This window comes from Labeo rohita, chromosome 20, assembly GCF_022985175.1.
Source record: "Labeo rohita strain BAU-BD-2019 chromosome 20, IGBB_LRoh.1.0, whole genome shotgun sequence".
Lineage (NCBI taxonomy): Eukaryota > Metazoa > Chordata > Actinopteri > Cypriniformes > Cyprinidae > Labeo > Labeo rohita.
Genome location: NC_066888.1, coordinates 19,835,531 through 19,841,154, shown reverse-complemented (window position 1 = coordinate 19,841,154; position 5,624 = coordinate 19,835,531). Strand labels below are relative to the sequence as shown.

Below are 5,624 nucleotides of genomic sequence, written 5' to 3'. Positions count from 1 at the left end.
CGGAAACTAACAATGAAATAAATTGTTCTAGCTATTATACTGTGTTTTATAACGTCTACACCTACCCCAACCATAAACGCAGCCCTTACTATAATAAAAAAAAGTATTGTTATACAGTGTGACAAAAATAACGTTCGATTTATGTGCGCATGCCCAGTAGCAAGACCTGTATTCTTTCTAACCAACACCTAGCTACGACGTCACGCTGTGACGTATCGATCTGCTATTGGCCACACGGTTTCACGTGCTACGATTTGGCAGTACAGAGTTCACGAAGCGTTTAAGGTGCAATGCAGCGAAACGCCAAACTTTTGCACGTGTTTGGTTTTCTGAGTGGAAGTCAATGGGACGAAAAGTGGTATCGACTGGGAGAATCTCCTCTCCACCGCACGCTACACGATGATTATAGCGAAGAGAAGAATCAACGTTGCAAACGAGCGATTAAGCGATGGGATTACTACCATGAGTACACAAAGCCATTTGCGTTGAGTGTCTACTAGAGGCCAACAACTCACGGATTTGATGGAAGAAGAAGAGTCAGCCGCTCCTGTGTTGTGGTGAGTGAGAAAATGTAACGTTAAACAACAACCCCAACAAAATTAGTAATGTTAGTAGTGGTAATCTCAATTAAATTGCTGCATGACCAAATACCGACCTAATCTGAAGGCCTAAATTAGGTTTAAAACACCGTAATTAACGCTGTTTGACAATTTTCAAATAAAAAAACTAGTATGATGCAAATTAAAAAAAAAAAAAAAAATTGAATAACACCGTTTATGGGATAATGAGCGCCGCTACTGGCGCCACTTTCTATCGTTTAAAATGCCGTAAATAATGCCGTTTGATAATTTTCAAATAAAGAAACTAGTAAAATGCAAAATAAAAAAAATAAATGCAAGTTACGCTGTTTAGGGGATAATGAGTGCCGCAACTGACGTGGCTTTCTGTCATTTAAAATGCTGCAAATAAGGCCATTTGACAATTTTCAAATAAGGAATCTAGTAAAATCCAAAATAAAAAAATAAATGTAAGTTAGGCCATTTAGGGGATAATAAGTGCCGCAACTGACGTCGCTTTCTGTCATTTAAAATGCCATAAATAACACAGTTTGACAATTTTTAAATAAAACTAGTAAAATACAGAATAAAGAAATTCATTTAAGTTGTGCCGTTTAGGGGATAATGAGTGCTACAACTGACTGCGCTTTCTGTCATATAACACCGTTTAGGGCAGAACTGGGCAAGCTCTATCCTTGAGGGCCGGTGTCTCTGCAGAGTTTAACTCCAACCCTGATAAAACTCACCAGTTTGTAGCTTTCTAGTAAACCTGAAGACACTGATTAGCTTGTTCGGGTGAGTTTTATCAGGGTTGGAGCTAAACTCTGCAGGGACACCGGCCCTCCAGGATAGAGCTTGCCCAGTTTTGCCCCAAACGGTGTTGTACGACAGAGAGCGCTGTCAGTTGCGGCACTCATTATCCCCTAAACGGTGTAACTTAAATGAGTTTTCGATGATGAGTGCCGCAACTGACGTCACTTTCTGTCATTTAAAATGCCGCAAATAACGCCATTTGACAATTTTCAAATAAGGAATCTAGTAAAATCCAAAATAAAACAATAAATACATTTAAGTTCCGCCGTTTAGGGCAGGCCTAGGCAGACTCGGTCCTGGACGGCCGGTGTCCCTGCAGAGTTTAGCTTCAACCCTGATTAAACACACCTGAACAAGCTAATCAGTGTCTTCAGGTTTACTAGAAAGTTACAAACAGGTGAGTTTTATCAGGGTTGGAGCTAAACTCTGCAGGGACACCGGCCCTCCAGGACCGAGTTTGCCCAGGTCTGGTTTAGGGGATAATGAGTGCCGCAACTGATGGCGCTTTCTGACGTTTGACAATAAATTGACATTAAATAATGCCGTTTGACAAATTTCAAATAATAAATGTAAAATGCAAAAAAACCAAAAAGTTAATTTACGCCATTTAGGGGGTAATGAGTGCCACAACTGACGTTGCTTTCTGTTGTCTAAAATGCCATAAATAATGCCGTTTGACAATTTAAAAAAAAAAAAAAAAAAAAAAAAAACTAGTAAAATGCAAAAGAAAAAAATTAAAGTTACGCCGTTTAGGGTAGGCCTGGGCAGACTCGGTCCTGGACAGCCGGTGTCCCTGTAGAGTTTAGCTTCAACCCTGATTAAACACACCTGAACAAGCTAATCCGTGTCTTCAGGTTTACTAGAAAGTTACAAACAGGTGAGTTTTATCAGGGTTGGTGCTAAACTCTGTGGGGACACCGGCCTTCCAGGACCGAGTTTGCCCAGGTCTGGTTTAGGGGATAATGAGTGCCGCAACTGATGGCGCTTTCTGACGTTTGACAATACGTTGACATTAAAAAATGCTGTTTGACAATTTTCAAATAGTAAAACTAGAAAATGCAAAATAAAAACAGTTTAATAAATAAAGTTAACTTACACCACTTAGGGGATAATGAGCGCCACAACTAATGCAGTTTTCTGCCATTTAAAGCACCGTAAATAATGCAATTTGACAATTTTCAAAACAGAAAACTAGTAATATGCAAAATGAATAAACTAATTTAAATTAAATTACACCATTTTGAAATAAAATCTAGTCATATTGAAAATAAATTAAAAAAAATTTTGACGGATCTGCATCTGTAGTCAGTTTTTCATGGGATTGCTGTCTTGGATGGTGGTGGTGGATAACGTTGGGTGGTGAGTGCTGTCCCATCACACCATATCTATGGGAATGAGCCAAGGCATCAGGTGGTGTGACTGTCTCACTCGCCCAACGTTCACCTGAAGCACTCTTACCATAGCGAGACGCTGCTCTAAATTCTCACACTGTCAGTGAGAGATCAGTAGTGAGGCATGGTGAGTGACGGATGGTGTCAAAGACAGCTTCTCGTGAGATTGTTGACTACAAAAATAATTTTGTAGTTTAAGGGATAATGAGCGCCACAACTGAGGGCGTTTTCTGCAGTTTAAAACACTGTAAATAACACCGATTGACAATTTTCAATTAAAGAAACTAGTTAAATGCAAAATAAAAATTTTTTAAAAAATTATTTGTTACGCTGTTTAGGGGATAATGAGTGCTGCAACTGGCGTCACTTTCTGTTGTTTAAAATGCCGTAAATAGCACTGTTTGACAGTTTAAAAAAAAAAAAATAGCAAAATGCAAAAGAAAAAAATTAAAGTTGCGCCGTTTAGCGCAGGTCTGGGCAGACTTGGTCCTGGAGGACTGGTGTCCCTGCAGAGTTTAGCTTCAACCCTGATTAAACACACCTGAACAAGCTAATCAGTGTCTTCAGGTTTACTAGAAAGTTACAAACAGGTGAGTTTTATCAGGGTTGGAGCTAAACTCTGTGGGGACACCGGCCTTCCAGGACCGAGTTTGCCCAGGTCTGGTTTAGGGGATAATGAGTGCAGCAACTGATGGCGTTTTCTGCAGTTAAAAACACCGTAAATAATGCCGTTTGACAATTTTCAAGTGAAAAAACTAGTAAAATGCAAAATAAAAAAAATAATTAAATTACGCTGTTTATGGGATAATGAGCGCTGCAACTGACGGTGCTTTCTGATGTTTAAAATGCTGTAAATAACACCGTTTGACAATTTTAAAATAAAAAATCTAGTCATATGGAAAATAAACAAATTAAAAAAAAATATTTTGATGGATCTGCATCTGTAGTCAATTTTTCATGGGATTGCTGTCTTGGATGGTGGTGGTGGATAACGTTGGGTGGTGAGTGCTGTCCCATCACACCATATCTATGGGAATGAGCCAAGGCATCAGGTGGTGTGACTGTCTCACTCGCCCAACGTTCACCTGAAGCACTCTTACCATAGCGAGACGCTGCTCTAAATTCTCGCACTGTCAGTGAGAGATCAGTAGTGAGGCATCGCTCGGTGGGTGACGGATGGTGTCAAAGACAGCTTCTCGTGAGATTGTTGACTACAAAAATAGCCCTGGTTTATGCCTCACAGGGCTTGCAATGCCCTATAAGTGTAAGGGCCCACTCCACAAACATGCAACTTTTCACTTTACAAGATGTTAAATGATAGTCGTGTAAATTACTTACAGATTATTTTGATGTTGTTATTAGCTGTTTGAACTCTCAATCTGGCGGCACCCATTCACTGCAGAGGATCCATTGGAGGGCAAGTGATATAATGCTAAATTTCTACAAATCTGTTGTGTTGAAGAGACAAGCTCATCTACAATCTGGACAGCTTGCAAGGTGAGTAAATTTTCAGTTTTATACATCAATCGGCTATAATCACATTCAAATACACAGGCCTGTCATTCATGAAGTCTTACACGTTGGCCGGAAAAAAAAAGACCTCCAGTGTTGCCCCCTATTGAACAAATCTGCCCTGTGAAACTTTGGCTAATAAGTTTTATGTTCGTTTCATCCCTCAGAGATCAACAACGGTGTTGGGAGCACAGATGAGCTCTCCGCATCCACAGGGAACGGACTGGGTGCGCATGCACGCGATGACATCATGACACCCGCACGTCACGCAACGAAACTTTAGTGACGACTTGAATTCATTTTATGGAGCTCAAAATAATTAATTTAGACCGAGTTGCTTTTTGAACATTCATCTCCAATGGGTCTTTATTTTGGACTGTTTTCGTTGGTTCTCGGACACTCTGGCACTGTATTCCACTGATTCAGTGTTCTGCTTTGATGCCTTTCATACTGATATATTTTTTTCTGTATTGAACCGTATTTAAAATGGAGCCGAGTTATTGTGAAGTTTAGGTACTAAAAGTGTTCTATTATTAATGTTTCTGAAGAATCGATCTGAAGATGAATGGATTTAATGTTAAAGCATGCAGAAATCAGATTCAGAGATTCAGAGCCCTTGTAAAGCTTGACTGTAGGCTGATATGATTATTTATTTATTTATTTTGTTTTTGTAATATATCATTTGCTTGATGATTCGTATATAATTGCACTAGCCTAAGATCAGTGTTCTTCTACCTTGCTATGTCGATGTCTTTTTAAGTGATTTGTTTTGTAATAAAATCTCTGAATTGCATTTCATGAGGTGTTCAAATGGGTTTTAAAGATAATTATTGCTGGAAATGAATCGGTATCCACCTTATTTTTCCTGTAAGAGCGGGCACGTCCATTTTGTAAATTTTATGAGTCTAGCTTCCGATTTCATTTATTTGCAGAGCTGATTTTGGCAAGGTAAAAAGGGTGTTGTTTTACACAACCATTGAGAATTTTTAACCAAAGTATATTATAGACTTTTCATTGGGACCCCAAAGAATCATATCAACTTGTGGAAAATGGGCATCCGACGACCCCTTTAATTACGAACACACTGGTTTTTATTGCAAACAGTTTAACAATTTTATGCACACTGCTATTCTTCTAATTATTTCTCTGTGTGTTTTCACAATGCATCATCAGTCAGCCATATTGGCAGCACTAAACCTAAACAATGCCACTGAACCAACCAAAACTTGCATATATTGCTGATTATTACTGCTGAAAATGTTCAATTATTGTCATGTTTTGGGCTGTACTAATCAGTCAGAACGAGGAAAAAAAGTTAGTCAAATCCCCAAGTTGTGGAAACACAGTGGAC

The 5,624-nt window shown here is 39.0% G+C and overlaps 1 long non-coding RNA gene across 2 annotated transcripts; it reads left to right on the top strand.

Annotated features, from left to right (window-relative positions):
• The first annotated feature begins 404 nt into the window (after positions 1–404).
• Positions 405–4,928, top strand: LOC127183325 (uncharacterized). Of its 2 annotated transcripts, none has more exons than XR_007830024.1 (3): positions 405–557; positions 4,124–4,258; positions 4,441–4,928. It is a non-coding gene; the product is annotated as an uncharacterized LOC127183325 (long non-coding RNA). The 2 variants fall into 2 exon arrangements; XR_007830025.1 differs by lacking the exon at positions 405–557 and adding an exon at positions 3,386–3,479.
• The last annotated feature ends 696 nt before the right edge of the window (positions 4,929–5,624 follow it).